This window comes from Vicugna pacos, chromosome 30 (genome assembly GCF_048564905.1).
Source record: "Vicugna pacos chromosome 30, VicPac4, whole genome shotgun sequence".
Taxonomy (NCBI): domain Eukaryota; kingdom Metazoa; phylum Chordata; class Mammalia; order Artiodactyla; family Camelidae; genus Vicugna; species Vicugna pacos.
In genome coordinates, this window is record NC_133016.1 from 16,150,833 (window position 1) to 16,178,238 (window position 27,406).

A 27,406-nucleotide genomic window follows, 5' to 3' on the forward strand; every position below is an offset into this window, starting at 1 on the left:
AGAATTTCCAATTAGTTCTTCATTTAACCAGAATGTCTTAATAAGAAGTGTTTTGTTATTATTGTTATTTTTTTTAACTTTTTGGTGAGCTGAGTAAAAACCCTTTCCTTAATCATCTCCTTGGAATCTCATGGTTTTATAGATTGGCACAGAAGTGCTCATAGGGTGTGAAAGTATCTGAAGATGAAATGGAAAAACTCTGATGCAGAACATTGGATTGGGGTGGACATTATTCAGAATTCTTAGGTACCATGTATAATACTGAAGTAGAAAATATTGGAGACTGAGATTCATCAGATAAGTTCTCTTGGAGCAAACAAGGAGTTAGGCAAGTATTTGAAGGAATTGAGAATCAGTGAGGCACAAAAGAAGCCCTTGGGCTAGGCTCTTGAAGTTTTTTGCACCTCTGCTATTACGCATTTTGAAAAATTAATTGGGGTAAAATACATAAAACAAAATTTACTGTCTTAACCATACTTAAGCTTGCAATTCAGTAAGCTGTGTAAAGTAAATTCACATTGTTGTACAATCTCCAGAATAGTTTCATTTTGCAAACCTGAAATTCTATATCTGTTGATCCGTAACTCCCTACCATCTCCTGGCAACAACCGTTCTACTTTGTTTTGATAAATTTGAGTACTCTAGATACCTCATACACAGAGAATCATAACACACTTACGCCTTTTTGTGACAGATTTATCTCACTTAGCAAAATGTCCTCACAGTTCATCCATGTCACAATGTGTCAGAATTTTTTTCTTTTTTAAGGCTGAACAGTATTCCATTATATGTATACACCATATTTGTTTATCCTTTCATCCATTGATAGACACTTAGGTTGCTTCTCCCCCTTGATTGTAATAAACAATACTGCTCTGAATACGGGTATACAGATATCTCTTCGGGACACTGCTTTCCATTCTTCTGAATATAAATCCATGAGTAGAATTGCTAGATCGCATGGTAGTTCTGTTTTCTTTTTTCTTTGTTTTGAGAAGTTGCTATGTTGTTTTCCATAGCAGCTGTACCGTTTTCCATCCTCACCAGCAGTACACAAGGGTTCCAGTTTCTCCATGTCCTTGTCAACACTTGTATTTTTTCTTGATAGTAGCCATCCTCATGGCTATGAAGTGGTATTTCACTGTAATTTTGATTTGCGTTTCCCTATGAGTAGTGATGTTGAGCATCTTTTTATGTGCTTATTGGCCATTTGCATATCTTCTTTGGAGAAATGTCCAAGCCTTTTTTCCATTTTTTTAACTGTATAAACTATTTGTTAACAGACAATGCCCACAAATGTCTTTCTTCTTGGACACACCCATGGTGGCCTGTGGTCTTGGTATGCTGACCCCGGACACGAAGCCCCCAGAAGTGGCACAGCCCTCTGTGGGCTAGAATCTTCTTCAGTCATTCCAGGTCTTCTTGGAACTTGTGGTCCAGACCTTTGGCCAGAACCTGGCTGTATATTTCATCTTTCACATCCTTCTCTCTTTAAGAACCAGTCTGGGATCTTGTACTGGCGTGGTCTCTGCATTATGGTGACCACATGTTCTACCTCATCCTCAGTGAGCTCTCCTGCCCTCTTGGTGAGGTCAATGTCTGCTTTCCCCAGCACCACATAAGCATATCTTTGCTCCATACCCTTAATTGCAGTGATAGTGAAGGCAGTTTTCCGCCACCCATAGATGCTGGTGTTGAGTTCTTGCAAAACGTGCTGGAGCTTCTCAGGGGTTACCAGAGACATAATGGCTGCAGTGGCCCCTTTGTCTATTTTAAAAAATTGGGGTATTTGTTTTTTGTTGTTGAGTTTTAAGAGGTTTTTCCTGTATCTGGATACTAACCACTCATCATATATACGATTACAAATACTGTTTCCCATTCTGTAGGTTGTCTTTTCACTTTGGTGATTGTGTTCTTTGATGCACAGAAGCTTTTAATTTTGATGTAGTTCAGTTTAGCTATTTTTACTTTTGTTGCCTTTGCTTTTAGTGTTGTATCAAAGAAATTATTGCCAAATCCATTGTAATGAAGTTTTTCCCCTTTTTCTTTTAAGAGTTTTTTCATTGAGGTCTTACATGTACGTCTTTGATCCATTTTGAGTTAATTTTTCATATGGTGTAAGATAAGGCTTCAGCTTTATTCTTTTGCATGTGGATATCAGGTTTTCCTAGCACCATTTGTTGAAGAGACTACCCTTTTCCCATTGAGTGGTTTTGACATCCTTGTCAAAAGTAATTTTACTACATATTTAAACATTTATTTCTGGCCTATCCATTTGATTCCACTGGTCTGTATGTCTTTCTTCATGCAGTAATGTACTATTTTGATTACTGTAGCTTTGTAATAAGTTTTGAAATCAGGAAATATGAATCATTAACTTAATTCTTTTTCAAGATTGCTTTGGCTATTTAGGAGTTTTTTGAAATTCCATATTAATTTCAGAATGGATTTTTCTATTTAAGCAAAAAATGCCATTGAAATTTTGATAGGGATTGCATTAAATCTAGATCATTGTGGTTAGTATTGACATCTTAAAATTATTAAATATTCTAATCTATGAACACAGGATGTCTTTCCACTGTTGTCTTCAATTTCTTCCAACAGCGTTTTGCAGTTTTAGTGTATAAGTCTTTGACCTTCTTGGCTAAGTTTATTCCCAAGTGTTTTGTTTTTTAAATGGAATTTTTAAAATTTCCTTTTCAGATTGTTCAGTTTTACTGCATTTTCATTTTGTATCCTGCAATTGTAGAATTTGTTTATTTCTAATTTTTTTTTAATGCAGTCTTTAGGGTTTTCTGTATATAAGATCATGTTTCTGCAACCAGAGACATTTTTCATCTTTCTTTCCAATTTGGATTTCTTTTGTTAATTTTCCTTGCCTACTTACCCTGGCAAGACTTCCAGTACTGTGTTGTATAGAAATGGCAAAAGCAGGCGTCACTGTCTTGTTCTGATCGTAGAGGAAAAGCTTTGTCTTTCACCACTGAGTATGATGTTAGCTGTGGCTACAACTCATTTTTCCGTGGGGCTTATGTTAAAAGAGAGTCAGCTCTGATTTAAAATAGTCCTATGTCTTGATGCAGTTATGAGTAATACTGTGATTTGCCAAGTAAAAATTCTTATCTTCTTTGATTTAACTTGATCATTTAACTGTTAAAGAAAGACCCTGAAGGTAGGTATGACCATGTGATAGTGACAGTGATGACATTGAGAAGTGGCCAGTCTCAACTCTTGGGACAGCCCTGTTTCAATGACTCTTGAATGCTCTTCAATTCTAAGAGTTTGTTGCAATTGTAGTTGAATTTTGTTGTAAGCAACTCTTATATGAGGTCAATCAGACTCAGCTCTCCCTCTTACCTCCTGCAATGAATTCTCTGTTCTCTTTTGATCCAAATACCCTGATGCTTACTCTGTTACTGTCTCCTCTTCAGAGACTTTCCTGACTCAGAATTCCAATGAGCATACTTTCTAGAGCTAAACTTGTGCTGAATCTCAGGGGTTCTCAACTGCACAGGTGACACTGTTTGTAGTTTCAAGAAACATATCTCTCATGTGACTGTGCCCCTATTTTTCAAATAAAGTGCTTTTGTAATGAGTAAAATATAAATTCACTTACTAAGGGTCTTCTGAAGTCAAAACGGGGTATCATATTTTAGTTGTAACTTATATTAGGTGGATTAGAAATCTGAATTAAGCACAAAAAAGTCAAGAGAACAACATATCAAATTAATCTGAACTGATAATTCCACATTACATTTCATTCTTGAGTAATGGTTTTGATCACATGTTGGCAAGAGTATTTTCTTAATACTCAGGCATATATATATATAAAAATATATATATAGTGGAAGTTACCAGCTGCCTCGGTGAACATGCGGTCCAAGTGACCCTATGTTTTGCTCAACATGTAGCACACATTAAGTTGCACAAGATGCAGAGAGTTACAGGGATGGCTAGTGATGATTGTTGCACAATCATGTGAATGTTTTTAATACCAGTGAGCTGTGCACTTAAAAATGATTAAGGTGGGAGTTTTTTTGTTATGTGCATTTTACCACCATTTAAAAACAGTGAAGAACGAAACCAAAAACAAACACATCCTGACTCAGACCCTCTGTCTAACCTCCCTCCTGGCCAGCACTGTCAGTAAAGGCCCAGAGGGTTTGGTTTTCAAAAAATAAAAAAATAAGAAGAAATGTCGTTTGTCTCTTTAGGGTAAAATGCAGAATGCTCACATACACACACGTGGGTAGTTACACATTGCTTAAGGCAAGTCAGGATGTTACAAGAAGTGCATACAAAAAATGCTCTTCAATAAGGAGTATTTGAAAGAAAAATAGGCCGTTCTCATGCCCTGGGCTGCTTTTGGTAAGGAAACAAGGAACAGCTGCAACAAATGGCCTGTATTTAGCACCCGTTGCTTAGCCCCAGGGACCTCTGCCCCGGGCTGGTTTGTGTTAAGGAAGTTTTTCTGCTGGATACAGATTTAGGAAAATGACGGGAACGTTCTGGGCAGCTGCTTCTAACAAGTGGGCCCATCTCTAGGCCACTCTTGGAGAACTTTCTTCTCCTTCAGAGGGAAAAATAGCAGCCGGGGAGATTTCTCTTCGGTAGATTTCAAATTTATTACGAGTTGGGGACATAAAGGAAGACGGTGTGTTATGTTGCTTATTGGAGGAGCAGAGCTAGAAGGTGGAGGCTTACTAGTTAAGGGTCATAGCACCAAGGGCTTGAAGGGTTTTGGATTTTCAAGAGACCCGAATTTCTTTGCCCCCAAACATACCCTCTGTGCTTCACAGTCTGTAGTCAAATAGATGAGCAGCGTGCTGTGGAAGGCACACGGTTTCCTGTCCGTCTGTGCTGGGCCACCAGTCATCGCCCACAAGTGTGTCACCCTCAAAAATACACAGCGCTTGGTCTGAGAGAGGCTGCGACCGCACGTAGCATGTGGTTATTTGAATAAGAGAAGAGTGATACAATTGTAATTGGGAAAAGGGGCCAAGGAATCAACTTTATGGATTCCAGAGGTAGAAGGCTGAAGAGAACTCTCTGGGATTCCCAAATAATTTTAACCAGCAGCACAATTGAATGTATTGAGCCGTCAGAATTGCCTGTGTACTACCCAGCCCTTTTTATGGTACCGACATTCTTTCTGCCATTAATGAGACTGTGTGTATTTTGATATTATGTGGCTTAAGTTTCTGCATTTTCCAGGAGGTTTTAAAGGGTGTTGTATTCTTCCAAAAGGTTGGAGAGGGATGGCCCCAAGGAGCTGTAAATGAACTGATATAATTGAAGTCTGTTAATTTACAGGAAAATCAGGGATCAGTGGAGATGGCACACTGGGGTTTTAATAGTATGGCTTTGAATAAAGGCAACTTAAGTTCCTTGGGCTGTACAAGTTGCCTTGAGTAATCTACAGAGTGATCATATTCGGTCTTGTTCCTTCTCATACTCATTCCTGCTCTTGCACAACCCCAAGGTCATGACTGTTTCTGGGGTACAGGAGCCCCTAGGAATCATGCATTCTAGTTTAGGGGAACACTTTCTGTCTTCATGGGGTCTAGAAAGAAAAAACAGGATCAAGTGGACAGTCCTTTTTTTCTCGTATAGTTAACCTGCTCTGAACCAGCTTATGGGATTGGAACCAAAGGGTTAAGATGCCCTCAGAAAGGATGCATAAGAATATTGTAACTTACAATTTGTTACAATGCAACAGCTTACAATTAATACATTTGGGGGTTGAAATTTCAGCTGATCTGGACTTTGTATTGTTTCATGAAAATGAAGCCTCTTCAGGACTGGGGCTTTCCTAAGAGGGTCCTTCTTGGATGCTTCCTCCACTGGTTAATTAATGCTTCTCTAGAAACATCAGTTTTTCCTCTGATGCACTCTTCTCTTCGGGTCACTCAAAAGCCATTTCTGTCTCTAGTAGAAAAGTCCACCTGTACACAGGTAGAGTTTCTAGGCTCCTCTCTGAATCCTCCTGTCAAGTGCAGCCCTGGATTTTGGTTAGATAAACCCTGGGCTCAGTTCAGAACACCGTCAAAAGCTCTGGATGGGGACTGGGGGCCAGTCCAGGAGAGACGGCACAGATAGGTGCTCACGTTTTTTTCACATCTTCCTAACATTTGTTGAGGGTAGGGGAGGATGCTGCTGTTTATCTTTCTAGGGAACCTGACAAATAACCATGTCGCTTGAGAAATTAATTTTTCTCGAAAGATCCGCAGCCTACTCGCATCTTGTTGAGAGAACTTTTCTCCGGTGAGCAGGGCTGTGATTCTATCTTACAGCACAAAATATTTTCATTGTTTACAATAAGGACAGTTGGTTTGTTTCTGTTCCAGCTGAGATCTGGTGGCACCAGAAAAAAATTACTGTCAGTTACTAGGTTTTCATTTTGTTTCTCAAGGCATGACTCCAACTCCTATTAGCTTCTTTGGATTCTGAGTCTTTCTCTGGTGGGGGTTTTGTCTGTAGCATCTGCTGCATGGATCTTCTCTTAACAATCAGACTGTCCGCCAAATCCCACTGTGTTCTTCCTCTGTTGGAGGCAGTCTGTTAAAAGTTCTCTTTAAGAGATGTAATGTGATTCCGAAGTGTTAGAGAACCTCTGAGGCAGTATCTTGTCCCCCCAGCCCTGGCTGGAGGGGACTCTAGCCTTCCGAATGTTAAGTAGGAAGCCTGGATAAAAGGCTTAGGTGATCTCTCTTCCAGGGTGGTGACAGCCTGCCCATCAGGGGCCAAACTGGCAGCTGTGACACTGCATTGTCCCCCCTGCTTGTGCTACTGTGGTTTGCCAGTAAGTTTATGAGTCTCCCAGTGACTTTTCTGCCGAAAGCCAGGCTAAGCTATGGGTGACAAGAGACTCATCCCGCCAGGCAGCCGGGGCCTGGAACCCCAGCAGGGGGTCGGCTCTCTCTCACCCTTATTTTCTTCCAACACCTCCTCTGGCAGCACTAAGGAGTCAGTTGGGAGCCCCAGGCCCCCCTGCCCACCTCAGCAATCTTATACCTGGCTCTTGCATTAGGCAAGATGAGGACGTGAGGATATTTCCTCCCAGTGTTGGCTGCGTTCCAGGCCTGAATGCTCCACACGTTCCCAGATACGTGACCTTTGTCTCCTCATCTGTTTGTGACTTACGTTGGTTAACCTGTAGAGGAGAGAGTGGCTAAAGATGGGAGAATTTCACTCCTGTGTGCTTTTCCCTCACCTCAAGGGTAGTCAGAGGGGCTTCAGGGAAGCCACGTGCAGAACTTTTGTGCATCCTCTGCATTGGAGGCATGAGAGGCTATGGTTTGACTCTTGTGTAAGAAATCAAAAGGGCAGAGTGGGCTGTGGCCACAGTGTAGAATCTGAGCTTTGGGACCCGACTGCCTTCCCTACGGTCGTGGGCTATAGGTGTTTTTTTTCCCAGGGACTGGTGGTGGTCGGGGAGAGCCAGCTTGCCAGGGGTCCAGAATCATCTTGCAAGGGCTCTTCCAAGAGGGCTTCTTGGAGGGAAATGGAACCCCCAGAAGAGGAACCTGTGAAGGGGAGAACCACAGAGAACCAAGGTCCTAAGAGTGGTAAACAGGGCCAGTGGGGATTGTGTCACTGAGACAGGAGTGGCAGGTGACAGACCACGGCAGTGAGGGTTCTGCAGAAACACGCAGTGGTGCCCATGCGAGAGGCAGCTTTAAAGCCATAGCCAGGCAGATACAACTCGACTCCAGTTAAGAAAGACGTTTCTGTACTCCTGTCCCTTCACCCCCTTCTTCTCATTGCTGTTACAGAGGAATTTTCAGATACTTCCCTTAGAAAGAGCTCCAGAACCATTTCTGTTGCTTCCTGCTGGCAGGAGTCTTGAGTTGAACCTGGAATCACATTTGGAATGTTGATATGAGATTGCAGCAGATTTTTTATTCAACTTCCACTGTTTTAGGGACGAAACCAAAGGGCAACATGTAGTTATCAGAATGTATGCATGTGTGTTGTAAAACTTGCCCAGGCTCTCCTGCAGGAGGAGGGAAAGAACAAAGCCTACACGTTGGGTTTGAGAGGGTCAGGAGGAAAAAGAATAAAGGAGTTTCTAATGTATTAATCATGTGCGTTATGATGTAAGTCAAAATTGTGAGCTTGCTGTTCAGTCACAGGTTCAAGATCGGTCACCTAGCTCTGCCCTCCCCACGCTCTAAGACGTTGCCTTGCTCTAAACTTCCAACTGCAAAGACAGATTGCCACAGCCCTCCCCTTCCGCCCCATGCTCTTCCTTATTGCAGGTAAATACCCAAAAGGGAGAACTTTGACGTCATACCTACGAAGTTATAGGAACTAATGTTACTGTCATCTGGGGGGACGGAGGTGCCAACATGTTCCTGTTTAAGGCTTGACTGCTTCTTCTGTCCCCACCTTCAAGCTTTTAATTCTGGTCACTGCCTGTTCTTTCAAGACCTGACCTTGCTGGACCTAGTTAACTGATCCCTCACTCCAGGTCCTGTTACTCATGGTAGCAGATCTGAGAGCTAACCCCCTTTCGTCATGGACTCGTAAGAATCACCCACACCCATTCCTCGTAGAGAACCTTCTTTCCTTTCCAAGCCAGTCGCTGTGACCCTTTGCTCTTCCTTGGACCTCTGGTTACTAGCACTTGCTGGATCATGTCGGGGGATCGCACTCCTGCTTGGAGAAGATACTTCAGTGGCCTGCTTGAAACTATTGTCAGTGACTCTCCCGGCCCTAAAACTTGTTCCACCACAGGAGCAAGTGCCAGCTTTCTCTTAGGGATGAAGTAAACTTAGGTAGAAAATTAAGTCTAGTGACTATCCCAGGATTAATCTAAATTCAGCCTCACATTTCATACCTTCTTTACTTCTCAATGATGGTGGACTTTAAGACGAAACCTAAAGATGATCTGAAGGCTGAAAGTGAGGTTTAACTGTTTCATTGACAATAAAACAGCTACTCCTTTTTAAATAGCTAATATGCTCCAGGCATTTTGTTAGTCCTTCCCATATATCACCTTTCAGTTGCCTGCAAAAGCAGGTTTTACGATGTGCTTTTTACAGATGAGGAAACTGTAAATCTTTACTCAGAAGGCAGATTTCCAAATCCATGCTGTCACCCTCTGTCGCCTGTGCCCCCACTGTATGCCACTTGCTTCCGGGGAGCTGTGCAGTGTTATATAGTTTTTTTCCTATTAAAAGTGAGCTGGTGTTGTTTGAAGAGTGGTTCTCAATCAGGGATAATTTTTGTCCCCCAGGGGCACTTGGCAATGTCTAGAGACAGTTTTGGTTTCCATGACAATTCTATCTAGTGCGTAGAGGCCAGCCCACGGTGCCCAGGTCAGCCCCTCCCCCACAGTAGGACGTTAGCCAGCCCCAGCTGTCAGTGGTACCACGGTGAAGCACCTCTGGTTTAAAGCAATTTTCAAAAGCAGTTTATATGACTAAATGAAACAATGGAACGTGCAGTTCTAGCTAAATGTTACTAGATCGATGAGTGACTGGGATAGAATTTTATAAGAGAAAATATAAAATTAATCTTACTTTATGATGCTCCAAGTCCCCAGATTTAATGTTTCATTTTAAAATGTCAGTAAACGTGGGCTGCCTGAGCAGGGAAGGTCCTCCAGGAGCCCTTCCTGCCTGGACAGGATCTAGGTGAGAATGGTCGTGTTAGGTGGACTCTGATGATTTCTGGCTTATACTGAATGCTGGTGAGTTAAAGAATCCATCATGAGGAACCTCGCAGATTGCAAAGCAGAATAAACGAATGCTTTACCAGGTGAAATGTCATTAGGGCCTCCCGCATTATTTTCCAGAGTTTTCACCTCCTTGCCTTTCTTAATGCCTGTTAAAAAAATCTCAAACAAACTTAGAGTTCTGAAAAGCCAGGTGAGTGTCCTATTTCATTTATTTTCATAATAGGAAAGTCACGCAAGTTTGCTCACTGGAACAAATTACCCACTTATTGAATCAGGAAAGTACAATATTACTTACAAACTGTTCTCTGCTGGTTCTCATGGCAGAGGAAAGATTGTTCTGGCATAATGTAATGGCATCCAAAATGTTATAGCATTAATTCAAGTAACCCGACAGTAAGAAAGAAATAGCAGGCCCTGAACAGCAGTAATGTTCTGCTCCCAGAGCTGATTAGCTATTTAAAATATGAAACAGCAGAGAGATTGAGAGACCAGAATGTGAAAGCAACTTCCAATTAATGATTTAGGAAAAGAGCTTGGGAAGGCAGAGGCAAGTCACCTGTTGACCAGCTTAACTCTTGACTTTGAAAATGAATTGGAAGTGGGAAGAAACACATCTCCTTTTAATGTCATGGAGTCAAGTGTGATTCTTAATGGTGCTGTCTGGACTGCATTCGTATTGTTGATACTGCCCTGAGAAGTACAAATGAATGCAAACATCTGTGCATACCCCATGCATTAGTGCACAACATGTTCATGCTGTAAAGCTCCCCATAAAACAAAGCAGCCCTGAATATTACTCAGACTTATTTTATCATGCTGCCTGGATTTGAAAATGGAGAGAGAGGGTTATTATGTACTCATAAATTCAGGCCAATTAGGCAGAGAAACATTCCAAGCATAATGCCACATGTTCCCACATCCTTTCACCTCCTTCAGGTGCTATTCTGTGGGAAAGGAAAGCCTCAGTAGACCCTTACACACAACTTGTTTTCCTGGCGAGGAGAGAACTCACATCTGTAGGGCTGGGGCTGGTGTAAATCCACTCTTTCATAGGAGATGATGCCTGCTAGCTCCTAGGCTAGCTGGGTTTCAGAAGGATGGAAAGTAATGTAATCTTAGCTTGGGGAGAAGTATTATGGAGACTGAATTAAAGGATGAGCATTTGGTGAGGGGCAGATTATCCAAAGGTGGAAAATAATATACTTCAGAGATAGTAAATGTGAATATCCCTAGATATTTTAAGCTCTATCTCTGAAGCTTTAAAAAGTTTTAAACTGAATTTAGGAAATGTCAATGCACAAGGAAGTTAGTAAACATTAGTTCATCACTATTGAACTATTTAGGGTAGAACTCAATTTATTGAATACCTATTATATACCAAGTATTACGTAAGGTACTGAGGACCTAAGACACAGTATTGATTTCATGGGACTTCAGTTTAACAGGTGTGGGAAAGACCAAACAGTCATAATAAATATTTCAATGCAAGATGATAAATACAACTAATTAAATCTAGGAAGGTGATGGAGATCAGAGTGGTACTTAGATAGGGGGTGATTCAGAGTGGGTCTTGAAGGAGAGGCACCCCGCAGGCATAACTCTTAGCTCTTCCACGCAGGGAACTAGATGGGTAGAGGGGCTGGGAGCCCAGATGATGGCGGTGCTAGAAAAGAATCCAGTTTCAAAGGGAAGTTGAAGAGTTGAGTCTTAAAGAAATTTAATTTTAGGTTTCTGATTATTCAGGTAAAAATTTCTAATAGTCAGGAAGAAATGTGGGTTTGGCTATTAGGAGAGAGTTCTGAGTTGGAGAAATAGATTCAGGGTACTTTTAGGTTAAGTAAGGCCACCATATCTTGCTGCCTTTTGTTGGGCACTGGAACGGCTGCTGGTTTTATGTCATTTCCCTACCCGTGTAAGCATTTTGAAAAGTGCATGTCAAATGCATAAAAAATACATACATACATACGTGTGTGTGTGTGTGTATATATATATATATATATATAGTCAACAGCAGTTACAATGTGTCAGTTTCTGGTGTACAGCATAATGTCCCAGTCATGCATATATATATCTATATACATATGTATTTGTTTTCATATCCTTTTTTATTAAAGGTTATTACAAGATATTGAATATAGTTCCCTGTGCTACACAGAAAAAATTTGTTTTTTATTTATTTTTATATATAGCTGTTAACATTTGCAAATCTCAAATTCCCAAATTTATCCCTTCTCCCAGTAACCATAAGATTGTTCACTATTGTGTGTGAGTCTGTTTCTGTTTTGTAGATGACTTCATTAGTGCCCTCTTTTTTCTTTTCTTTTCTTTTTTTTTTTTTTTAAAGATTCCACATATGAGTGATAGCATGTGGTATTTTTCTTTCTCTTTCTGGCTTACTTCATTTAGAATGACATTACTGACCACAGGTATTTTTTTAAGTTAACAATCAATTGATGAACAAGTAAACTGTATGATATGTGAATGTATCTCAATTAAGCTGTTATAAAAATAAAAAAAAAACACACTGATGCAGTTTTCGTCTTCTCAAGTATTTCCCACAAGAAGAAAGGAAAGTAGGAAGGAAAGAGAACAATATCCCAAATTGAATTCATGGAGTGAGTGAACTGAAAGCATATGAGTTAATAAGAGATCATGCAATTGGATTTGATGAGAGAACATTTAGTTCAGTCTCCTACTTTTGCTGATGAGGTGTTTAGGCCAGAAGAGTGAAAATGTGTATTTAGAGTCACACACTCAGTTACTTCCAACACTCAAGCCTTCTTTCTCATTTTTCTTTTTGATTTGGTTTGTTTGATTTGGTTTGGTTTGTTGTTGTTTAAACCTATTTTCAGTAAAAGCAACATAGAAAAAAGGAGAGACCTTTCAGAAAGAAGAGACACTGAATGAGATGTAAGGAAGGGTAGGCTTGGCCCAGACCGTGGATCATATATTCAGTGGGGCTGATTTTCTCTGTTTCTATTTTTAATAAAACCCTTGAGTTCTGGCAGCAAGTGTTAGCAAGTCCACTTAGTATTTGTCAAAAAAAAAAAAAACCCACTTAAGGTACTTAACTAATTAAACATTCCTGTCTTTCTGCATTTGATATTTGATCAACTAGAAACTTTCCAGGCTAAATTACTGAGTTTGAAATAAAATTTCACATAATTAAACATTTAAAAATGAATACTTCTGCATTTCAAATAGAGGACCAGCCCTACGGAAAGCAGAGCTTCACGTTAAAGTGGACCAGTTAACGACTGAGAGCTTCAGGAGAACTTGTCTTATCATGCCTAGAATGAAGTAAAAAGTTTTAAGTGGCTGAATTGTCAAATGGAGGAGCCCATGAGATTTCCATGTGCCACAAAGATTTTCACTTCTCATAAGATAAATGTATGACCTTGTCTTCAAATTTGATTTCCTCTGTGTGCATCCACTGTGGCTGTATCCCTTACAGCAGTTTGTCCTCGGTCCCTGGGAGGAACGTTAGTTCTAGGAAGGAGAGTGATAGACTACTGGTGGCTTTAAGCACTAAAAAGATAGTCTCCTTTTTTTTTTTTTAAATCCTTTCTCCCTTTTTACCAAAGTGCAAGCTTTTATTCCCATACGTGTATCATTTACTCCTTTAAAATCATTCCTTTTTCTTGGTATATGTTCAGAGAGATATGTGATTTCAGGATGGATGATTCTGGGTCTGTTCCTTCCTTAGCTTAAGATATAATATCTGTTAGAAATATTTTTAACCACAGTGCTAAGAATAGGTGTTCAGTAAAAACCCAATGAATTAACAAATCAACGAAAGAGATTCTTGGATGCTGCTTTGGTAAATAAATGTTCAGGTCAGTTGACATCCTCTTCTAGAATGTGTGTAATCTGTACTGCCTGAAATAGATATTATGTGTCATTTGTTGGCCCACATGGCAATTTGGTGGGTGAATTGGTCTGTTGCTAAGGGGACAGCTGTGAGCAGCTGCGTATTGAACTCCAAAGTGTGTCATGCATGTTGTAAATCTGTGCCTTTGAAAGACCGGGCAGATCAGTTTCATTGTGCTACGCTGGGTGTGAAACGGTTAAAGAGTAATAATATAGCTGGAAAAATGATTAATAACATTACATAGGAAGTAAAATTTTGATGTTTCTGTTTCCTGGAGGATTGCTTTTTAAGTTTGAATTTCAAATCTGGAAGTTATTCTTTCAGCCCAAATGAAAGGAGGTTGGAAAAATGGATCAGTGTCGTGAGTGCAGACGTGTGGAGCAGGGAAGGTCTGGCTGTGAGGAAAATGCTGGAATATACTGGAAGCACCTCTGGGAAGCAAGGCGGTATTAGTAGGGAGGCTCATGAAAACCCTAATTACTGCTGGTCAGTGAGAGCAGACAGGCAGGTTGATCAGCAGAGTACGACAGTCAGAAAACTGAGAAGCACGAAAAGTCAAAGAGAAGCCCTTCCCCTCCAAGAAACCCATGGCAGACATTTTTGTGATGGATGTTGAAGGAAAGTTCGGTCTTCCTACCAGTAAAATTAATAAAGATCCTGTCAAAAGACAGCTTTGAGCATGTGCAGTGACTTCTGTAGCATATGGGGTGAAAACAATACGGAGGAAGCCTGAAGTCTCTACCTGAGTAAAGACAAACATGGACTGAACAAAATCTCTTCCCTTAGGTGTACCGTTTTGTCTCCTTTTGGCGAAGAATTGTGAATTACTATACATTACTACGCATTTGTTTTATACCAATATGCTTAAGTTAATTGGACCATGACGATGTGGGTTTATACTTTCTCAACCTGTTGGAGACGTGTTGTCTTCATGCATTCCCAAGTTAAAGAACCATCACCGTATTGCTCCAGACACGGCTTTGAACTGGGAGGTCACTGATTGACACCCAAGGTGGCAGTGCAGAAGTGGGCTTCCTTGGATGAGCATGTGTTGCTATAAGAGGACTTGCTTTTCCTTGGGTGTGCTCGATACATCTCCTTCCTTAAAAATAACCCAAAGCACGTGTTCTATTAATGACATTCCAGGAATACTGTCTTCCCACAAAAAGCTAACGCACGGCTGACTCTAAGGCTACACCTGAGAATGGGTTCATCTAGTTAGCGCACTGATACTCCGTGTAGGCCAAGAGTAGAATTCAGAGCTTTGAAAAATTCTCTGTGAGGCTTACCTTTTTTATCCATGCTTTTATCCTGTTATTTCTGCACTTAATAACTGACAGTTATTTCACATGGTCATTGTGCCAGGCTTAACCTGCCTGTGAAGCTCTTCGTGATCTGACACCACCTCTGCTTTCTCAAGATGTTTCCATAACAGTCAGATACTCCCTCCCACAGGAGCCCTTGCCTGCTCTGTGCATCTCTGCATATATATTACTTGATTTACACTGATCTTAGCACCAGGCAGGCCCTCTTGCTTATCTCTACCAGACAGGTGATGGTCGCCCGCATCTCAAGGTCCTGCTTTACCAAACATCTCCCCCATTCTGAGCTTGTACGGTATGAATACTGAGTACCACATTTTATCACATAACTCTGTACTACTTTCCGTTGTTTTCTTGTTTAATTTTTGTTGTTCTTATTTTCCAATAAGAATTGTGTTTCTTGAAGGCAGGGACGTTTCTGGTAGCTCCACGGCACCCAGTTCAGTGATGAACAAACAATGGTTCTCAAACTGTTTTAAACCTATTTTAAGTTCTATTTAAAAAGTCTCCTTGAGAGCAGCTCTCTCTGAGAGAAGCGTGATGCTGTATTGTTCCGCTGCCTGTTCCTTTGTTCATTTTATAGCTCCCCCCTTTTCTCCCCTTACCTCGCAGTGGTGACCCAAAAGGAGCATATGGTTTAGTTTTGAAAATTAAGATTAATTGTGTTTTGAGAACTTTGCAGCACCCCTTACAATCTAATTAGCATTTCTCCACGTCACTGCACAGCTTAATTTGAGAAACAGTCTGGAACTACCAGCAGAGCTTGTGGGACACGTTGGCAGCAGCCAGTGCTGATTAGGCTCGTTGGCTGATATGACCACCAGGTGCCATCCAGAAGGCGTGTAAGGCCAGGATTCAGGAGAGCAAGGACTCTGTGGGCAAGTAATGGTTTGAAACACCTGGAAAAAGCCAAAATGAGAGCGATTTGACAATGGTGAGGCATCACACAGATATAAGACACACTGTGTCTTTAATATTCTTTTAGTAGTTTATCCTGCTGTTGGGCACTTAGGAAAATTCACAGAACCCCACTTGTCAACTTTTGGAAGCAATATCTCTCATGTTCTATTGCTTTTCATGAAAATGGGTTGAGAGTGGGTATAATTCTGCTGGATGTAATTAATTAATTAATCGGTATTTTAAAATTACCTGCTTAATTTCTCCATGCTGTCATGATGGGTGTATTTTTTTATTGTGTGTGTTAAGTATTATTATATTACTTAACACACAGTTTACCCTCCTGATGAACTTGTAAGCACACAGTGCAGTGTTGTTAACTGTAGGCATGGTGCTGTGCAGCAGATCTCTGGAATTTATTCCTCTTGCATAGTTCACACTTTACACCAGTTGAACAGCAACTCCCGTTCCCCTGCCCCTACCCAACTGCAATTTTTATTAATACTCCAATTATCCCCTGAAGAGTTATATAATACTAGAATATGAGTATCAATTTTATTTACTGTATTTTCCTACTCTTTCAAGAGGTCTTTTGTTGCTAAATTATTCAGTGGCTTAAAATTTCAGTTCTAAAATTTGTTTATAATCTAATTTGATTATTTGGGAAAATCTCTCTACAAATTCTGACTCATAAAAGCCTACTTCCCCCACCTTTTATTTTGATGTCCACTTGGATTTTTTTAAAACAGTTACATTGGACCCCAATTACTGTTTCCACAGGCAGAACCTCATAACCCTTATTTAACTTTCTTCCTTCACGGATTTTTCAATTTAAGTACTTAAAAAATTGTGTTCTCTCTCTCCTGAATGGCTTTTCATTCTATGTGTCCCTTTAATTTCTCTTTTGAATGTTGTTTTGAAAATAGAGTATATAATCTTGAAATAATTGTTACGTATGTGGGGCCGGTAATATTTCCATTTGTCATACTTATCAAAGACACTGCCTTTTGGGAGTGGAAGGTGGGCAACATTCAAGATTCATCTACATCCATTGCAGTCTGAATGAGTCATTATTTCTGTGACTGTGGCTTAGCTTTAATGTTCCATGTGAGTGTTTCTTTTGTTTGTATCTTTGCTGTATTCTGTATTTTTTCAACCGTATTTGACCTTCATTGTAACGATTTCAGACAGTTTCTCCAACTTATCAACATGGTATTATATTATAACCCAATCTTTTGTAGCTTTAAAAAAATCTTTCCCAGCTGTGCAATGGCTTTATACTCTGTTACATTCAAACAGCCTGTAAATAAAGCCAGCAGGTTCTACGTATCATCTCTCAGTTTAACACTGTATGATTCACAATTGTGCTTTAATTTCAAATGCTTTCATCAGGAGTGTACTTTAGCATTATTTGTCATACTTCCTATATGAGTGTGCACCATGTAATTTGCATTCTCTTTGTACGTCACTTCAATTTAGGACATGAAACAGTGAACTGTCCAGGGAGGCAGTATTTCTCCTAACATTGTTGCAATGTCTGGAGGAGAAATAATTGCCTCTTGGTGTAATTTTTTAGAATTCTGGGGAGACACTTTGGTCTAAAATAGGTCTACCCAGGGATTAACCGATGTTGGTAATTCTGTTAGTGCAGATTTCGGTTTTATTTTTCGCTCAAGTCTTTGATTACTCTTAACATGTTAATTGCCCTGGCAGTGTTTAGTCCTTAAGCCTTTCAGCCACCTGCCCTTAAGGGTCATCCTAGGTAGCAGAATCTTGCTCAGAAGAAGTTTTTGGTAGAAGGCAAGATCAGGAGATCATGAGGATACATGGCCCTTGGCAAAGAAGATGAGGTGCAAGTCGGGAGGTCTGAGGGACCTTAAAGATACATCTCCTGTGTTATTTGTGGCAGAGTGTTAGTTTGATATTAAACATGTGCTTTTCCTTCTCTTTCTTTTATCCATCCTGTGATTGAGTAGCCAGACGGGCCTCTAACTGTTCTTGGTGGAATGTTATGAGAGAAAATGCAAAGTGTGAGAAGCAAGGAAATGTTCAACTTTTGCACCGTGAGGCAGAGGCAACAGTCGGAGTGCTGAGGCATCTGATTTGTACGGATTGAGCGTTTTAACGGAGCTTTGTAATCTCCAAAAGCTGGGTTTGGGGGATCAAAATCAAAGCCCCACAGAAATCAATTCACAAAGTTTGTGATATACGTGTAGCACCTACTAGCTTTGGGAAGAAATTATATTAATCTCATCCAGAAATGCTCTCCCACACACCCAGAACAATGTTTGACCAGACATCTGGACACCTGGTGGCCCAGTCAAGTTGACACATACAGTTCATCATCACAGGGAGGTTAAGTAAATGTTTGTGATCACCAGCTAGAGGGTGGTGGGAACTGGGGTTTAGTCCAGATCTGTGAGATAAAAAAGCTTTTGCTTTTAACAGCTATGTTACACTATCAATATTTCTGTTCCTATCCAGCCAGATGTCAGGGTCTCCCTTTGTAATGCTTCCTGCTTCCTGTACGTTTATACAGCCATCCCAGGTTAGTGCATGTTTGTCCCATACCCAGGCCTCTGAAATGATCTGGAAACTGGTACCCCTTCCTCTAGTCTGCCCCCCTGCTTCACCCTTCCAGTACATCTTTTTCAAACTCCCTAGGGTCCATTTTCTTAAAAGCATTTTATATCATTTGCTTGCTCAGGAATCTTTATGACCCTCCAACATTATGGATAAAAGCCTGGACATTAAGGCTTTTGTGTCATCGTTCTACCTTTCTGACCCTGACTCCACCTGCACAGATGGTGGAGATGCTTTGCACTTGGAGCAGATTTCACAGTCTGAGGTGTGAGGCAGAAATAGCTTATGGTCAATATTTCCCTTGAAAATCTTCAATTTCTCTATGAAGTATAGTATACATAGTTTTATGATACAGTTTTAAATTTATAACAAGTAATTTTTATGTGTATGAACACTTGACACACGCAGAGCTAGGCTGAGGGGATGAACTAAAGGAGAATCCATAATAGAATTTTAGAATGCCTGCAAACGTGCTTTTAAGTCGTTGTCAAGTCCCTGTTTGTGACTTAGGTTTTGGTGGAGAATTCTGAAGGTTTCCGGTTTTGGTGGAGAATTCTGAAGGTTTCCCACTTGCTTTCCTGGGTGTATTCAGTTTGTTTTATAGTTCAGTCTCTCTAACATTAATGCACATTAAAAGATTTGTTTGTTATTGTGAAGATTAAATGATAGTGGGGTTCTGTGTGTGTGTATATGTGTGTGTGGGGGTGTATGGTGCAGTGGGGGGGGTCTTTCTAAAGTCATCTGTAAGTGAAATGTGCTTAGGACCCGACCCCATTCTGCTGCCTGATCCTAGCTGCAGTTGGGTCCAGATAGTACACGTCCTTTCCCAGTTGCTCAGGTGTGCAGAGCTGTAACTCACACAGTGTTGCCTAATGACTCTCCTGATTCCTATGAATTTCTCTGCCCACGACAGAGTATTCTGATTGTGGCATGGGCTACATATCTCAAAGGAGACACGAACAGTGGGATTTCTACTTCACTTCAGGCTGGTCCAGAGGCAGTGGCCTGGGACCTCCCAGAAACTCTGCGTCTGTGAACTTCACCCTGCCCTTGCTCGCGTTTCTTTGCCATCAGAAGTCACTGATCTCACAGTTCATCTTTCCTCCTTTTCAGCCAACAAGTATTAGTACACCTCGTCGTTTCTTTACTAGTGATAATAAACCCGAGTAGTTTGACAAAAGGTTTTGAGGATTCGTTTAGGAGAGGAGGAAATTTATGAATGTGATTAACATTACTTAAAGAAGGGAGATAGAGCATGGTTTTAGTTTTGAATGAAAGCTAGTTAGACGAGTATATTGTGGTGCACAGAGCCGTGGGTTAGAGATACTCTGCTCCTGGCTCTGCCGCTATCGGCTTCCCCAGGAGACCTTGCACCCACCCTCATTTGTCTTTAATTTTCTTACGTTTCACAGAGGAATCGGGTGCTCTCCAGGGTTCCTTCCCAGTCTCCTGTTTGTGACGGCGACACAGTCACTGACAAGTGCGGCAGACGGGAGGGGTGTTCTTTACGTATTTCACCTTCAGAGAAGAACCAGCATCGTTCTTGGCAGAGCAGGCAGTGGAAGAGGACGCTTTGTCCTCATAAGCCTGTGTACAGTGTTGGCGGGACGAGCAATGCGGTACGGGCCTAAGGGGAATTACATATGTGCATAATCTCGTGAGTATGTGCACCAGGTGGGGTGTGAGTGTGCGCAAGTGTACGTATGAAGTGCATTTCTGGGTTTTGAACTGTCTCTCTTGTGGCCCTCAGCTGGGAAAGATTAGCCTGTGTTTCATTGCTTTAGTTCATCCAAAACACTCTGAACACAATAAAATCAGAGTAGGAGCCTCTGCTCCTGTCCTTGGCTCTGAGCTGAAAAATGACTCTATGGGAATGGATAAAATAACCATTCTAAGCTTATCTTAGAGAATCCGAATGAAGCCATTTTCTTGTTCAATATAAACAACGCTTTTGCTCAAATTCGTATTTTTTTTTAAGTCTATCTTTGATTTCAAGAAATAAAGGGGAAGAAAAGAGGATCAGGATATGGAAGGCCCAGAGCTGGCATCCTGACAGAAGTCCATTTACCAAAAAATACGTTTCAGAGATGAACAAAAAACGTGTCAGACACAAAGTGATGCATGACTAAGAAAGTATCAGTTTGAAGGAGGATAAGATGAATAAAATACAATTTTATGTTTAAAATGGTAGAGTTTTCATGTTCAGAGGTTAGGAAGTTTAAGAAACTTCAGACTTACTTTGTATATTATTTCTAAATTGATAAATAAGGAAGAAACTATTTTATGAAAGTAGCCAAATACTTTAGGGTGCCGTGTAAAGCCTCTCAGCTGAAGTTTAAATATCTTATGTCCTGATCTGCAAATACAAGGGAAAATGAAAATCTGCGTGTCATGGTGATTTTAAAAAAATGGTATTTGGATGGTAGTTCACCTGTGCTAATCCTTTATTTCTCTTTAAAGCCATGAATTTGCTCATTGCATCTTGTTATTTTGAGGTAGCAGCAGAGATCAGTTTACTTCTTATTTTCGCTTCTCGTTTTTCAGTGTTAAAACAATGCAGCCCTCCCAATGCCAAGTGATGCAAGGAAATATTGCACCAAAATAGCTAGAAGATGTGTGTGAGATACTAAAACGTCTGGATGGAAAAAATGAAACACTTAAGTCATCTATCAGGAACCTGTTTTGTTTCTGCAATATTATATACCTGGTTTTTAGGAAACATCTGAATGTTTATTGTGATGCTGAAAAAACCTCCTAGTGGTAGAAGGATCTTTTATGTTGTATCTGAATGCATCAGAATGATTCCTAAGCTCGAGTGAAAAGCCATGAACAGTTCTGATAATGAGGCTCATCTCCTGAAACAGAATTTGGGAGAGAATGGCTTCCTAGGTGGTTTGCAATCATTTAGAAACAACTTGACAGTCATGCACATATATCTGTCTCTTCATTAACTTGTTTTTTTTTTTCCCAGTCAACCCATTTTGCTTCTTACTCCCCAATCTCGACCCTAACACGCACTTCTAACTTTCATCTCATTGATGGGCTTTAACTGAGAAAGCTGATTGCAGGTCTGTCAGGTTACCCCTGTTGGTGTATGGGATCCATTTTAAACTTAAGAAGGGAACTGTGTGCAGGGATGCCAGCAGCATTCACCAGGAAGCTTCCCAGGGGAGGAGGGTGGTATTGAATTCACCAGAAAGGCATCACTAGAAGGACACCATGAAGCTCACGAAACTCCCCTTCAGAAAGCCAGCTGGGCAGGCCTGAGGAACTTTCTTGGAAACTCACTAGGGGTGAGTTTCATCAAGCATCCTGACCCTACTGCCCAGGGTGGTAGGAGCAGGAAAAATAAAAGTACAGCAAAACCAAGAAGAGAAACCCTGCCTCTTCCAGGGTCCCTCCTGTGTCCTTTACTGACAAAGATTTAACATCATGCCAACTGGCAAGGAAGAAATGTTTCAGTATCAAAGCAGGCGATGAAGGGCAGATTTGGAACTGAGAGATAATAAGCTGATAAGTGGCACATTCCTTCTTGTTGTAGAGGGCGAAATCACATTCGAGTATAGTGGAATCATAAAGTCAGTCACAAACCAGGAACATTAGTCTTACAGTGTTATTTTCAAGGATCAGTCCAATCTTCGCTGCTTCTGTGGTTTAGGTTATAAGGTGATTATACATTCTCTGTATCTTTGAATATAAGCTACCATCAACCGAAGGACAAACCACTGAGGACCATGATGGTACCATCCATCGTGATAGATAATCAGTGCCATCTAGACTATAACATGTTATTGATGCTCTTGTGCACTCCAGTTTCTGAGATGTTAAAATGTGAAAAAAATGAATATTATATATATGTATATGCAAGACTGGGACATTGTGCTGTACACCAGAGATTGACACACTGTAATTGACTGCACTTCAATTTAAAAGAAAAGCTAATGTAAAAAATGTGAAAAAAATCTTAGAAATTTTAAGTCTTTATTGTCTTAGAATCAGTACAATATAGTAAAAAAGGATCAGAGCTTTGGTTAGCAACCCCAGCAAATGATTCCTCTTCTCTCTGTTCTGTAATCTTCTACTTACTCAAACCTTAATAATCTTTCCGTATGTCTTATTTCTGCCACCTCCGTGAAAACTTGGATAGTTTACCTTCCACTCTTCTCATCACCTATAACATTGTCCTCTGACTGCACTTGGTTATGCACATATTATTCCCTAATTGTTTCATGTGTGTACATTTGCCTCCCTACCTCCATTGTAATTCCTTGAGAAGCCTTATTTGCAGCTTTTATACATTTGTATACAAAGTTTCGATGGTTTGATCGGTAGCTCTGGTGAGCACAGTAAAAATCATTCTCAGTCTGGGGATTGAAAATAAGTATTCCAGTCACATCCATGCTTGTGAAGTTTCCTAATCCTCTTTGACTTTATACATCAAAATGTGGTTGGTTGAGGAATGTTGGTGGTCATAAATACTTACATTTAATTTGCATAGGAATTGAACTGTGGTTCACATTTTCAAAGTAGAAGCCAGAACATGATAGTATAAGATGAACATACTTTTGAAGTTGAGCTGAACTGAGTGGATCTGATAGGTCTCCCACCAACACATTTGCGCAAATCTCTGGAGAAGTATATTGTTACCATGAAAATCAATTCAGGCTCATTGCATGTTCCTTTCCCAGAGATTGGCCAGTGCGTGCTACTAGAAACCAAGGTAATTTCAAGCATCTCTGTTAAGCAAAGATATTTCAAAAGGCAGGGAAAGAAACTGATACATGGCTTTCCTCACTAGAGAAATTCCTTACAATGTCATGTTGGAGGAAAATACATTTTAAAAAGAACATTTTGTAAGAATGCATTTTAAACATTTGCAGTAGTGACAAAGGGAAAGGTTGTTTGGCAATTTAATTTTCCACTGTAAGGGTACAAATTAAAATCTGATGCTACATAAACCTTGTTAAAGGGTCTTTGGACAGCAAAGGGTTGTAAAGGAGAGAGAGAGGGAGAAAAGAAATCATCAGGTTTTTTGCCTCAGTAGTAAATTGATCTCTTGAATTACCTTCTTGCAGAGGCAGACCATAACTCTGGGGTGAAGTCTGTATGGCTCTGTGGCTCTCCTATTTCCCCCAATAAATGTGCTGTTAATAAGAGTGGTGAGTTTGAAGGATGGGGGGTTGCATCTGTATTGCATTCATGATTTCACTGGACCTTCCTTCTGCCTGATCATGCGGTTGGCAGCTCTATCTTTATCCTGAGAAAAGAGGGCTAGAAAGTTAAAGTATTTCTAACTCTGATTTCTTTTCCTCGGATACTTCTTTTTTTAAATAGATACTTTGAACAAGCTTTATTTGAATTTGATTTGGGGAATAGAAGGCTAATGGTGGTGAGAGGATACCAAAGCGAGAATGGTTGCCTTCGTTTCATTCAGCCTTGAGTGATGCGAAAACCGTCACTATTAAGATTAAAGGAAAAATTATTGGAAGAAGGCTTTGGATTGTGAGATAAAGTTCATTCAAACTTTTTTCCAGGCTACTTATTCTAGTTGATCAAAATTGTATTCTTTTACTTGTGGATGCATCCTGAATCACAGAATGGCAAGAAGTGATGTAATTCTTGGGAAACGTGAGAGGTCTTTGAGTGATTATTAAAATTTTAGCTAATATCATGAACTAAAGGACCAGCCTCACCATCTACGCCCAAGATGGCCAGAATCTAACACCTATGAGATCATTCTCTCCTCACGATGCCTTCATATAACAGATTAATTTTATTTTCCCTTGGAGCCTGAGTATACACACATGAGGTTGCATTTAATGAAACCATTCTCTAAAAGAATAAAGAGTTGAAATATATACCCTTTGATTAAATTTGCTCAAACCCAGGACTTTTTTTTTTTTTTTAATATACACTTCTCTGATACTTTTGGAAACAGAGAGGAAGCAGTTCTTTGCAAGAGCTGCATTTTTGGTCTCCTCCATATTAGATTAGGGAGAGGAGGAGAGAGTCCTGAAAAACTAGAACCACAGTGTCCCCTCCTCACTGCCCCTCACCATGTCTTTGACTGTGACTGACGGAACATTTGAGAATGCCACACAGCCTATCAAAAAGATCTCTGAACAAACTGGTAGGGTGTGGAAATGCCAGGACATACTGGGGACTTTCAAAAGCTAAGGGCCAAAAACTCTTTGTCTCTTTCAGTTGTTTTGAATGTACAGAGGCAGCAGCTGTGATCTGTGGCAAGAAAGAAAGAGCCAGAATCAGATCAGAAGCTCTGGATCGCCGAACTGCCTCCACCCCTTACTGAATCTTTCTCAGAACCGGTTAAGTGGGTTTCTCATTGTAAGGTAGAGGCGACTGTATTTCCTAAATTATGTCATCCAATGAGACCATATTGGGTAAATAAAAACTTGTGCATAAGTTCTAAATTGCTATGAAAATGTTATTTATGGTTGTTAGTTGGTGGTATGTTTGGCAGCATCAGTAAATGATGCTTCTCTGCTTCCTTGTAAAAGCATCTCTTTTACTCCATCTCTTGTAAATAATTCTCAAAACATAGTAAAAACACTACTCATCTTGCCACAAGATCTAGCATCAGTTCAAATACAGTGTCATCTAAATTTATGTGGAAAAAAAGATTTAGTAGATGATCAAACTGGTTGTGGAATGAACGAACATTTCTTTATGAATGTTGAACCTCTCTGAGGAACCTGTAGAGTGGAAACATCCACACAGATCCTTGGAAATTCTGAGTAGACAGGACCAGGGACGGACTCACAAGAAGATGACCTCTTATAGAGAACGATTTAAAGGTGTCCAAAAGGTACTCTTGTACAACCTTTAGTGATTGATTTCTTGCAGTTTATACGTGAGGTTCTTACTTAGGTTCTCTTGAAAAATGTGATTTTGAGGACAGAGAGTAATACATTAAATCATGACATGAAAGATAAGGTCTCACAGTAGAAGGAACACTGAGCTAGGAGTCCGGAGTTCTGGGCTACGTGTATTCTGTTCTCTCCTTAACCCAGCGTGGAAAGTCAGTTCTAAGGAGTTGTCTGTGATGGCGAATGGCAAATATTGGGAATTCTGCGCTTCTGCAGTTCCAGCAATGAAATTTATTGCTCAGAAAATCAAGGCATATGATCAAGCAGTAGAATTACGAAATAACTCTTGAACGCCTTGGGGGTAATACTAAAAGGGCATGAAAAATAGGATGAGAGGAAACAATTCCTATTTAGAGGAGGGTACAGTGTTACAAGTGGTTTCACTGGAGAATTATCTCCGAAGAAAAATAATAGACCTTATTGCTATTAACCAGCTATGGAGTGGGGGACATTGTGCTTTGAGAAAGGCAATCCTGATATGGAGAATTTTCCATGTTCCATGCTCCTTGGTTATCCAGTGAAACCCAGCCAGATGTGTGGTGGTGTTTACAGTCCCCATGCTTAATTGATAGCCTTGACCTGGATTGTGTTCTCAATTTCCTAATTATCTCAGGGAAGAATTGTTCAGTTTATTCAAATTTGCATGCCTAAACTGATTTCCAGATGCTGAAAGCTGCCAGCCAGCCCCTTCCTCGTGCAATTTTGAGAGAGTTGACTATTATCATTAGTAATTCCTTCTAAGGGGGGCCATTAAGAATCTTGGCACCAGTCTCTGATTTGTTTTCAGTGTCAAGGGAGAGAGATTTATTTGAAGTTCTGCAGAGCTGCTTGAGTCCTGTATCTTTTTCAGAAGGAGGTGAAGATAATTGCTCTAATGCTCTGCTGTGTAGTGGGTCCGTAGGGATCGCGTGGGTAAGACCTTAGCAAAGCCTTTTAGCCTAGAGACCCAAGCCTGTGTTACAAGACTCTTCATATTTCTTAGTACTGGTAGCACTGGGTAGCTTACGTGAGTGAGAATACAATGATTGAAGCCTTATTCCCAAGGGAACAAAGGGGAAGCAGATGGAGGCCCTTTCTGGGATGCAAAGGCTGAAAGAAGGAAAGTAAGAGGATTGCCTGTCTTGCCTGTTGTCTATGGCCCTCTGTTCCAATTCCAGTCTCCTTTTGCAGCTCTCTCCCCTTCTGTCTGCCTTCACGAATTCTCTGCTTCAGTCAGGTTGGTCTACTCATTGTCCCTCAAAAATGTCTTCTGTTATCACCATATTGGGCTTTGGAATGCTATTCCACTTTCCCAGAATGCACTTCTCCTTCCTCTCCATTTGTCTAAAACCACTAAACATCCCAGGGCCAGCTCTCATTCCATCTTCTGTGTCAGGTCCTCCCAGTGTCCTGAAGTTAACAATCCACAAAGCCCCTCTTCTCTACCACCTGGAATCTTTCATTTGGGTCGTTCTTCCCAAGGTCTGAGACTGCTGGGCACTGGGCCTGGTGCTAGTGATGAAACTGTGAGCAAATCAGGGGAGGCCTGCCCTCCCCATAAGGAGCTCTCAGTCTAGTGGGGTGGAAAGATGCTAATTAGTTGTCAAATTACAGCTCATATTTATAGTATTTACTTTGTTTCAAGAACTTCACTTGATATGATTTTGGTTAATCCTTCCAATAACTTTCGGGTCCTTGTGTTATGCTTCATGAGGTAGCCTCTGTTATTTTTCCCATGTAACAGATGGGAAGATTGAGGGTCAAAGGGGTTAAAAATAACTTGCCCAGAGCCATCCAAATGCTGGAGCAGTTTCTGAACTCAAGCAGTCTTAACCACTAAACACATTTCTCCAGGCCTCCAGGTATTTGACCTTCACTTTCACTTTTTACCAACTGCCTTGTACTATACCTCACCCATGTGTATGCATACCTGGCCTTCTCGACTACACTGTGATGCAAAGGCCACGAGGAGCAGTTAGGAACACAGGATTTGGAAACAGACCTCTGTTTAAATCCCAGGTCCCCTGGCTGTGTGAGCAAAAATTGATCTCTTTGACTTTCTATTTTCTTCTTTGTGAAATGGGCAAAATAAGAACGACATTGATGTGATTAAGATTTACTAAGATATAATATACATAGTTTTAAGAAATGCAATTTGTGTGTAACAGTGCCTTGGTGTCTA

At 40.5% G+C, this 27,406-nt stretch overlaps 1 long non-coding RNA gene and 1 pseudogene across 3 annotated transcripts in view; one reads left to right on the plus strand and one right to left on the minus strand.

Annotated features, from left to right (window-relative positions):
• The window catches only part of LOC102541560 (small ribosomal subunit protein uS13-like), a 91,392-nt pseudogene extending 89,648 nt beyond the window's left edge, over window positions 1-1,744 (minus strand).
• Window positions 1-27,406, plus strand: part of LOC107033654 (uncharacterized) — a 347,930-nt gene that overhangs the window by 163,651 nt on the left and 156,873 nt on the right. The window lies entirely within an intron of this gene.